Below are 11,360 nucleotides of genomic sequence, written 5' to 3' on the forward strand. Positions count from 1 at the left end.
GTGAATCACAGCTGTATGCCCAAGATTTAAGGCTCTGCCAGAGAAGAGTAGTAGTGTAGAAGAACTCTTCCTCTCTTATAGCTCGATGACCTTTCATCAGCTTTGTTCCATTCAGGATGGCTCATACACTTAACCTTTTCCCTTCTTTGGCCATGGTCTCCCACTATAGGTATGGAGATAACCTGCTGTAATCCTTTGGGAGCAAGCACTAATTTGATGTATCCACACCTTTTGTTAGTAGTATAAATACTGTTAGATCCTCAGGGAATGACTGGATTCGGACCATATCTCCTTGACACTTCTTGTTGCCTGATTTGTTCACTGCCCAATAAACCAGTCATTTAATAGATAATAATTGTGTGTTAGAAATTGTGCTGCCTAACGATATTTTGAGAGAAGAATGAAGATCCCAATATTTCGGCTTATTAGATTGCATTCTGGTTGTCCTAATTTGAGAACACTCATTTAATTTATGAACATCTTGTTATCAGTGAATAATCATTAAGTCCTTTGCCACTGTGCTAAATAATACTATGAGTGGTGGAACATAAATGAGTCAGCCGTGGCAGATGCCATTCTGTTTTGTACCATTCTCCCAACTGTGTGTGTCTCCTAGAAGGGTGTTACTTTTTATCAGAGCTATTTAATCTTTGATCTTAAAAAATAACAATATTGTGTCTTAATTGCCTTTCCTTCTATCCCAACAAAAAATCCTGTCTGAAATTTTTGGCCCCTTGAAGAGGAGTGTCAAATTGAATCAAGAAAACCTTCTTTAAAAAAGAGGGCTTATCCTGAGGCAGGGTTTCTTTTGGAGTGATATCTGGAAAAACATTCATTTACACAAGCAGTATAGAAGGAGAGTGGCCTTTAGACGTCTCTACTCCCGGCCTCCCCACACATTCTTGAACATTCTTAGGCCTCGTAGATCCCTGATGACTGACCCTAGCCCAGTGAATGAGATACCAGAACAAAGGAGCAGTGTCAGAATTCTTTTGGGGTGAAATAGGATGTTTTGACAGGTAGCCATCCTTATGCATATGGTATCATGAGGTACTCTGTGCAGAGTACAAATAAGAGACAGGCTCTGTCTTCCAGGAACTTGTAACAGACTAAGAAAGGTGACAGACATATGTGGTATTCATAGATCTCACATAGTATTCTTTCAAATACCAATTTCTTGTGTGATCTCATTTTTAATATTCACTGGAGTTATTCCTTAATAAAGTAGCACCATATTCTTATTTAGTCAACCTCTTTTCCTAGTTTTTTATTCTTCTCCTCATCATGAGACAGAGGGCATACTGCTTAGCACTGCCACAAAAGAATCTTTTCGCTGAGCTGCATAGATTTCATGATCCACTCAGCATCCTTCTGATAATCTTTACTACGACTTACGGTGTATGCAGGTCATTTTGATGGAAAGATTTATGAGTGGTATCTCCAGGGGAGTTTTTGTACCTAGGTGTAGTATAGTACAGCAAAGAGGAGTACAGGTTCTGTATTCAGATGTTACTTCCTAGCTGGGCTGTCTCTGTCAAGTTTCTTAACCTCCCTCAGCCTCAGTTCCCTCTGTTACCAATATCTCATGGGGCTCTGGTGTGGACTCTGAGATCATACATTCAGGAATGCCTGCTGTGTGCCAGGCTCCTTTCTCAATGCTAGAGATGCTGCAGTAAACACGGTAGATTACATAACCTCTGTCTTAGTGTTTGAAGACAGAGCATAAGCAAGTAGACCAATTTAAAATAATATAGGATAGTGCTGCGTGCTGTAAAGATAACAGAGCAGGGTGTTAAAGAATGCATGATGGGGGCAGTTTTAGATGGGGTAGTCGGGAAGCTTCTTGAAGAGTGACATTACATTTGGTGAATAATGTATACAGAACACTTAGCATAGGATCTGGTACCTAATGAGCATTTGCAATTAGATGATCATCTCCTCCTCCTACTTCCTCTCCCTTCTTCATGTCAAGTGATTTTCTATCATAATTCTAGGAAAATAAATTTACTTTTTATGTCTGGATATTCTTTAAGAAAATAGATATGGTTCAAGCTCCCAGTAACACCATACAAAATCTTGGGATCCTGAGACATAAGAATGTGAGAGAAGTCTTCTCTCCGGGTGCATGAAGCAAGTGTTTATGGGAGATGAATGTCTCTGCCTATTCATTCATTCTCCTGCCCTCCAGGTTTTACTTTTAGTCCAAATTGGTATAGATTCTGAGTTGCCATCTGCGGGGCACCTCTAAGTAGAATCTGTATGTATGCTTCTGAAGAGATTTCCAGATCAAATGCTTTGGGTTGGTTTTTTGGGTTTTATTGTTGTTGTTTTGTTTTATAATTCTTTGTTATCCTGATTCTTGATGTGAAATGTCTTTTATTTATCATTGACTGATACTTGCAAGTCTATGGGAAGGAAATAAAGGAGCCTTCTCTCAGATTGCTTTGTCAAATATTGTGGGGTAAGTTGCGCCTTAGAGAGGTTGTCCAGGATGATAACCAAGGCCCCAGTAGCCCTTTCCCAGCGCCTTCATGGAGGCGTTAGGCAGTAGGACACTCTGCAGCAGTACTGAGCATTATGGTCAAGAGGACTCCTCAGGGCATCACTTAGCTGGCAGCTATCTGACTGTGGAAGTAATTTACAGCAGAGGTCTGTCAGCTCATACCTTCACCATCTTTGTCTAGGAGACCTAGAAAGCCAGGAAACATTGTGAGGTGGGTTTTTTTTTATTCCACCCCTACTGGGAAAGGTATTTCTAGCAGTGTCCCATACCTAGGACTTTCTTTGTTGTCCAACTCCCTGCAGGTTGAAGGTGAATATTATCTCCTCTTGCTGTGTGTGCCATTTCACTGGGACTTAGGAGGGCTGTAAGAGCATGTGTTAGCATATCGATTCTTTTCATTGGCGGCCCAGATGTGAGTATATTAGCTCTTTCAAACTGTTGTCAGTTGGTCTAAAGGAATTAGCGTTTCATTTTCTTTAATTTGTAGGTGTGGAGTTTGTTGCCTCTTCCCAATTAGCCAAATGTTTCCTAAAACGCCCTTTTAAAAGATAGCTTTGTAAGAATTCATTTCTCTGGAATTTTTACTCAACTTTCTTAGCATTGGTGGCCTTCTTTAGCTGAAGATGACATGGTTGTATGACAGAATTAGCCTGAAGGGCAGGGAAAAGATGCTATTATCACCTAACATGAAAATTCCTTTAGACCCTGGCCTTTGCTGACACGGAGGGGAATGAAGGCTATAGAATACATGAAGTTTTATGAAATAGTGGTTTGTTTTTGTGTCAACAAAGTTAAGAGAATTTGGATTTTTGAAGATACCAGGATGTCCAGGGTGTTTTGAAGATAATGTGAAGGAGGCCAAATCTTAAATGGTATCTGTCTTTATAATTAAATGAGATCGATAGCGAAAGCTTGTTTAGGGAAATAGGAAGACTGCGAGACCAATTGAAAATGGGTGAAAACCCCATTTGTTGGAATCTTAATTCAAGTTGATAGCAATACTATATGAAATACTCCAGTATTTAAGTCGTGTATGTTCCAACTAACAAAAAAAGGTAATAATCATAAATTCCTGCAAGGTTGTGGTGTTGCCTAAACCCACACCCCAAATCTACTTCACTGAAGAGAACATGGCACCCCAGCCAGAGCTCAACTTTATAACTGGTGGCTTGAATCATGCCATTCTTCCTGGAAATTTCAATTTCATTGCCTTCTCCTGATTGCCCTCAGCAGAGGTTATTGGTGGGAACAGAAAAGAAAATGCATTCTAAACTGAGTGTAAATCATTAGTTACTGAAGATTCTGTCTGTCAGGGTATTGTGTATGTATTATGTATGAATTATGTATCTAGTAATTGAGTCTTGGCTGGCATGAAGCCATATATCTTAGTAGTTAAATACATGGAGGCAGACTGCCTAGGGTTGCATCCCAGCTCTGTCACCTTCTCCTGTGTGAGTTGTACAAGTAGCCTAATGTCTGTGTGTCTCAGTGTCCTCTCACACTTCTAGGAATTCAATGAGTTCTTGCATGATTCGATCTGGGCCTGGCACACAGTGAATATTGATTGAGCATATATTTATTATTATCACAACAACTTCACATCTGAGTTAAACAAGAAAGGCTTAAGCTACAGCAGTTTCAGGTTACAGTCTTGGCTTCGTGGAGTATTTAGCTAAAAAGGAATTTGGTGCCAGTGTGCAGGAGGATTACTATTATATTAACAGTACTTCCCATTTAGCCTGTTGACCAGGACTGGTTATCAGGAGACTGCCTCCAGGTCTCTCAAGGAGCTTCTGCTGCATGAGCCTTCAAATCTTAAATGCTCTCAAGAGAAAGAGCCAGAGATGCACCATACGAGGGATGCGGTGTCTGGTTAGACCACACCAGAAATCCAGCCTGCGACTTTAAAACCCTAAGCTCTGATGACCAGCCCCTGGGTTTGCCATATCTCAGACTTTCTGCAACAATTGTAAGGGGTGTTCTGAACTGGATTCAGTTTAAATTTCTTGACTCTTTGGCAGTTTTTTTTTAATGTTTTATTTATTTTTGAGAGAGAGATACTGCGTGAGCAGGGAAGGGTCAGAGAGAGAGGGAGACACAGAATCCGAAGACAGGCTCCAGGCTCTGAGCTGTCAGCACAGAGCCTGACACGGGGCTCAAACCCACGAACTGTGAGACTATGACCTGAGCTGAAGTCGGACGCTTCACCAACTCAGCCACCCAGGCGTCCCTCTTTGGTAGTTTTAAGGAGGATCTTTCAGTGTGTCTCTTGTGATGAGGTTTATAATTATTTTTGTCATATATATATATATATATATATATATATATATATATATCATGGTTCATGTCTGTAGTAATTTCTGTTCATTTCTTGAAATAATTTAGTTCTTAATTTGTTCCAAATTGGAAATGTACCTATATATTTCAACCTTGTTCTTCGATGTTGTTCTTTCTCTTTTAGCCAATATTTTTAGTTAATGTTTGTACTTTTTATAAAAACGGGGTTGTGTGAAGTGCTAATTTTCAGCCTTGTGGCCTTTGGAACTTGATTACAGTTCTTGAGAAAGAAAACAAACAGAACATGTATATTCTAATTAGCTCAGGGGTTATACAAAAAGCACAGTTGAGTGTGTGATCTTGATTATAACTTCAGTTTATGATTTGGTGTACCTCCAGAGAGTATAGGGTTAGGAGCACTGAGAGGTTTGGAATTCCAGCTTTGTCACCTCCTAGTTTGTTTGTAACTTCATAATCTCAGTGTCTCATCTGTAAAATGGCAGGATAATCACAGTACCCATCTCAGAGCACTTGTGAGATTAGTTGTGTGTGAAGTGCTTGGTACAGTGGCCAGCACGTGGTGCTTGCTCACTACCAGAAGAGGTACTGAAGAGAGCTAGACCCTGCTTGGTGTCTTCCTTTTCCTTGGGCTACTTATCCACCTCTTGGGACTCAGGGATGCCTGAGAAGTGGTATTGTTGCTTTGGGTGGCAACTAGATCTTTGGCAGCTGGTTCTGATCGTGCTTGAAACTAGAATGCATAGACTGGTAGCATCTGCGGGATGATTGCGCGGGCATCCAGGCATGTGAGGGAAGGAGACCGTGGCCACACCATCACTTCTGCAGGTGGGGAGCCTTTTTCTGAGGTTAGCTTTACTGGTAGTTCTCCTGTCACAGAACTCTTTTAGGCTACAGGTAACCTTCAACGTTAGGAGGCATCTTGTCCATCTGAGATGAATTTGGAGATTATAAAGTGTCTTTGTGTCTCGTTCTCCCTAGGCCAAGTGTTCAGGTGCTGTCATTCCACCTTCTAACTCATTTACATATGAGATAGATATATACTGTATATAATATGTACTTATTTTTTATTGAGAGCAGTGATAGTATGACTGATAATCATGGATAAGCTTATCTAGATCAATAATTTTTAATCTCACAATGTGAGATTCGCAATGCTAATATTATATACTAATGATGTATATTTTCCCAAATACTGTGACTATATGAAATTTGTGTTTAATCTCTGTAAGTGCTATTTTCAAAGGAAAATGAATAGGAGAGGAAGAAGTTTATCACAGAAAGTAGATTATTGGTTTTACCAGGCACTTAGGGGGAAGTGCTCTCAAGAGGGAATAGTGAGTTGGGACTCCTGGGTAGCTCTGTCAGTTAATCATCAAGTCATGATCTCATGGTTCGTGAGTTTGAGTCCCACATTGGGCTCTCAGCATGGAGCCTGCTTGAATCCTTTGTCCCTCTCTCTGCCTCTCCCCTGTGTGCGTGTACGTGCGCGTGCTCTCGCTCGCACGCGCTCTCTCAAAAATAAACATTAAAAAGGAAGAGTTAGTGACTGCTAATGGGTAATAGGGTCTCTTTTGAGGGTGATGAAAAATGTTCTAGAATTAGTAGTGATTGTTGACCAACCTTGTGAATATACTAAAACTCATTGCATTGTATAAAAGCACAATAAAAGAGTGAATTTGAGGCACCTCAGTGGCTCAATTGGTTAAGCATCCAACTTCGGCTCAGATCATGATCTGTGGTTCATGAAATCGAGCCCTGCATGGGACTCTACTGACAGCTCCGAGCCTGGAGCCTGCTTCAGATTCTGTGTCTCCCTCTCTCTTTGCCCCTCCCCCGCTCACACTCTGTCTCTCTCAAAAATAAATAAAAACATTAAAAAAATTTTTAAGTGAATTTTATGGTACATGAACTGTATCTCAATCTTTTTTTTTTTTAATGTTTCTTTATTTTTGAGAGAGCATGAGTAGGGGAAGGGCAGAGAGAAAAGGAGACACAGAATCTAAAGCAGCTCCAGGCTCTGAGCTGTCAGCACAGAGCCCGATGCGGGGCTTGAACTCATGAACCGTGAGATCATGACCTGAGCTGAAGCCAGACGCTTAACCGACTGAGCCACCCAGGCGCCCCTGTATCTCAATCTTTAAAAAAGGTTTTTGTTTTTGTTTTTAAATTTTTTGTCTTTATTTTAATTTTTGAGAGAGAGAGATAGAGACAGAGAGTGAGTGGGGGAGGGGAGGGGCAGAGAGAGAGAGGGAGACACAGAATCAGAAGCCAGCTCCAGGCTGTCAGTACAGAGCTGGATGTGGGGCTCGAACCCACGGACTGTGAGATCATGCCCTGAGCCGAAGTCGGACGCTGAACCAACTGAGCCACCTAGGCGCCCCCCAAAAAAATTTTTAAGCTTAGCATGGAAATTAGTTCAGGGTCTCAGTCCAATGGGAATGAGTGCAGGTCTAAAAATAAAATACATATTAGATTCATTTACCAGAAAAAAAAAGTGTATCATTTTGTCTGAAAGCTAGAGATTATTTCATTCTTAAAATGTAAACGAATATCTTTGCTAACGGTATCACCTTACCACAGAAGAACACTTAGGCTGAAATTCTGAAAGCTGATGGTTGGAATTGATAACAGACCACATTCGAAATGGCCACTTGGCTTGTGCACAGTAGTTGCTCAGTAGGATTGAGTGGGCTTTCTGCTTTAGTATGCATACAGTTAGAAGTTCATGAAAGGACTATTTGAAGTAGATTTGAAATAAAAATGCCATTTAGGGGGCACCTGGGTGGCTCAGTTGGTTAAGCATCTGACTTTGGTTCTTGGTTCATGGGTTCGATCTGAGCATCAGGGCTCTGTGGAGGCAGCTCAGAACCTGGAGCCTGCTTCAGATTCTGTGTGTCTCTCTGTGCCTCTTCCTTGCTTGTGCCCTGTCTCTCTGTCTGTCTGTCTGTCTGTCTCTCTCTCTTTCTCTCTCTCTCTCTCTCTCTCTCAAAAATAAACATTTTTTAAAAATGTCATTCAGGAAATCTTTGGATTACTTTTTAGAGGTGGTATTCCTGTTACCAGATGATTTGTAGGTACCAACGTGGATCTTTCCTATTTTTCTGGAATTGTTAACCATAGCTCAAAGTGGGAGTGAGAGTCGGGGGCAGAGGACCAGATCACTGCTGGGATAGGTTCCTTCCCTGTATATCTTTCTTAGAGGTTTCTTTCCAGCAGCGTTGACATTGTGGCTGTCATCTTTGATCTCTAGTACAAGGGTGATACAGGGGTCTTTTGTGTGTTTATTTTGCTTTTTAGAAAAAAATCATTTTGATAATTTATATATCAAGGAATTCACCCATTTTAAGTATACAATTCAATAATTTTTAGTAAATTTACCAAGTATGCCTTTATCAACTTAGCCTAGTTTTAGAGCATCTCCAATAAGATCACTGTTTGAGGTTCATTCCTTTAAATGATTTCAGATTTGTTGAAAAATTGCAAAAGCAATGAGAGAATTCTTTTTTTAAATTTTTGTTACATTTATTTATTTTTGAGAGTCAGAACACAAGTTGGGGAATGGCAGAGAGAATGAGACACAGAATCCAAAGCAGGATCCAGGCACCAAGCTGCCAGCACAGAGCCCGATGTGGGCTCGAACTCACACCATGAGATCATGACCTGAGCCAAAGTTGAACGCCCAACCAACTGAGCCACCCAGGTGCCCCCAAAGAATTCTTTTATGCTTTCTACCCAGATTCATTACATGTTAACATTTTACCACATTTGAATGCAGAGATTTGAATAGTAGTGACCCCTTCTCTTGGAAAGAGGCATCATTTGACTTGTCCTCCCACCAGACCATCCTCTGGTAGTTGGAGGTGCTCTTTGGTAGGGGAAGGTATGTGAATGTCTGGTGGGTTGAGTAGGTGCTTTGGAAGATGTTTGGGGCTTAAGCCATCTTATCAGTGCTCCCAAGAGGGTCCTCTGCTGGGCATGGGCTGAGGTTGGAGTTGAGGTTGAGAGATGGGAAATAGGGCTAGATTCAAATGTCCCACTCAGGCACTGTGAAGGTTTTTGTGGGGCTTTTCAGTAAACCAACCAATGTGCTCCCTCATGTGAGAGCTGGCATTTGGATGTCTGATACTTAAAGAGGGACTACATGCTAGGGCAGCATTAGACCAAGAAGCAACAGCAGCCAGGGAAAAGGGGACACAAACTTACCTACACTGGCTTGATAATGTTTTGTAAGACAGTGGTTCATAATAGTGGGGGGATGGTGAGAGAAGCAGTTTTGACCCCCTCCCGTCCCCAATGATTGGACAATTGGCAATGTCTGGAGACATTTTTGTTGTTGCTACTGGCATCTATAGGGTAGAGGCCAGGAGTGCTACTAGATATCCTAAAACTCACAGGACAGCCCCCATAGGAATTCTCGGCCTCCAGCTGTCAACAATAGTGCTGAGGTTGAGTAACCCTGATTTAAAGGGATAGGAGTTGTGATTAGCCGAAGAGAAAATGATCCATCTTGCATTGGTTGTCTCTGAATGAATCATCTTTCTCCTTGCCTTCCTCCTGGTCCTAACAGAGTGTGGCGTGATGGATGGAGTTAGAAGTGTAGCAAGAGTTCAGACAGTGCCCCTGCTCCCCCTCCAGATTAGCAGTCCCAAGCCTAGCTTGTGCCCTTGGGAGAGGAACCTTAGAATAAGACCTGTCTAATGTATTGATCTTCAAATAACCAAACATGATTTTGAGACTCAGTCTGAGACACGAGACTAAGATACTCTGTTATTCAGGAGACATACCTGCTGGATATGGGGGTTATGGGTCAGCAGATTACACATTTGGTGCAGTTACTAGAAAAACTAAAGTTGGGATTTCTCAAAACAAATTCACCTACACATGTCAGTCAGATAGCTTTCCAGGGAATATTTTAAATGTAGGTGCTGATTTTCATAGCCCTTGGTTATAGTATGCCAAACATTTGAAGTCTTTCTGGGTCTTCTTTTCATTTACCTTTATTTTATTTTTTAATTTTTTAAATGTTTATTTGTGAGAGACAGAAAGAGTAAGAATGGGGGAAGGGCAGAGAGAGGGGAGACACAATCTAAAGCAGGTTCCAGGCTCTGAGCTGTCAGCACAGAGCCCAGTGCTGGGCTCAAACTCCAAAATTATGAGATAATGACCTGAGCTGAAGTCAAAAGCTTAACCAGCTGAGCCACCCAAGCACCCTTCATTTAGCTTTATTTTAGAAGAAGGTTTTGGGACAGCTGGGTGGCTCAGTTGGTTAAGCATCCAACTTCGGATCAGGTCATGATCTTGTGGTTCATGGGTGTGAGCCCCGCGTTGGGCTCCGTGCTGACAGCTTGGAGCGTGGAGCCTGTTTCAGATTCTTTCTCCGTCTCTCACCCCCCTCGTCTCTCAAAAATAAATAAACATTAAAAAAATTAAGGACACCTGGGTGGCCATTCTCACCAACATCTGTTGTTGGCGTGAGTTGTTAATGCTAGCCATTCTGACAGTTGTGCGGTGGGATCTCAGTGTGGTTTTGATTTGTATTACTCTGATGATGAGTAATGTTGAGCATGTTTTTCACATGCTTTCTTTGGAGAAGTGTCTATTCATGTCTTTTGCCCACTTCTTCACTGGATTATTTGTTTTTTGGATGTTGAGTTTGGCAAGTTCTTTATAGATTTTCGATACTAACCCTTTATCTAATATGTCATTTGCAAGTATTTTTTCCCACTCCGTCAGTTGCCTTTTAGTTTTGCTGATTGTTTCCTTTGCTGTGCAGAAGCTTTTTATTTTGATGAGGTCCCAATAGTTCATTTTTGCTTTTGTTTTCTTTGCCTCTGGAGACATGTTGAGGAAGAAGTTGCTGTGGCCGAGGTCAGAGAGGTTTTTGCCTGCTTTTCTCCTCTAGGATTTTGATGACTTCCTGTCTTATATTTAGGTCTCTCATCCATTTTGAGTTTATTTTTGTATATGGTGTAAGAAAGTGGTCCAGGTTCATCTTTCTGTGTGTCGCTGTCCAGTTTTCCCAGCAAATTGAAGTCCCAAGTTGTGATGCCTCCAGCTTCAGATTTCTTTTTCAAGATTGCTTTGGCTCTCCAGAGTCTTTTCTGGATCTATACAAATTTGGGATTGTTTGTTCTAGCTCTGTGAAGAATGCTGGTGTTATTTTGATAGAAATTACTTTGAATAAATAGATCACTTTGGGTAGTATCGACATTTTAACAATATTCTTCCAATCCAGGAGCATGGAATTTTTTCCCATTTTAAATAATGCTGCGATGAATACCCCCATAGCTAGTCACATGACACATCTTTCATTACTTCTTCCTTTTTTAATAGTTAATTGTCAAATTGGTTTCCATACAACACCCAGTGCTCCTCCCCACAAGTGCCCTTCTCCATTACCACCACCTCTTTTCACCTCTCCCCCTTCCCCTTCAACCCTCGGTTCCTTTTCAGTATTCAGTAGTCTCTCAGGTTTTGCGTCCCTCTCTCTCCAACTCTCTTTCCCCCTTCCCCTCCCCATGGTCCTCCATTAGGTTTCTCCTGTTCTTCTGTTAGACCT

General features: G+C 41.4%; 1 protein-coding gene across 4 annotated transcripts in view; it reads left to right on the forward strand.

The window, feature by feature from the left end:
• The window catches only part of RBM6 (RNA binding motif protein 6), a 99,391-nt gene that overhangs the window by 49,052 nt on the left and 38,979 nt on the right, over positions 1–11,360 (forward strand). The window lies entirely within an intron of this gene.

The sequence above is a fragment of the Suricata suricatta genome, chromosome 12 (genome assembly GCF_006229205.1).
Source record: "Suricata suricatta isolate VVHF042 chromosome 12, meerkat_22Aug2017_6uvM2_HiC, whole genome shotgun sequence".
NCBI lineage: Eukaryota > Metazoa > Chordata > Mammalia > Carnivora > Herpestidae > Suricata > Suricata suricatta.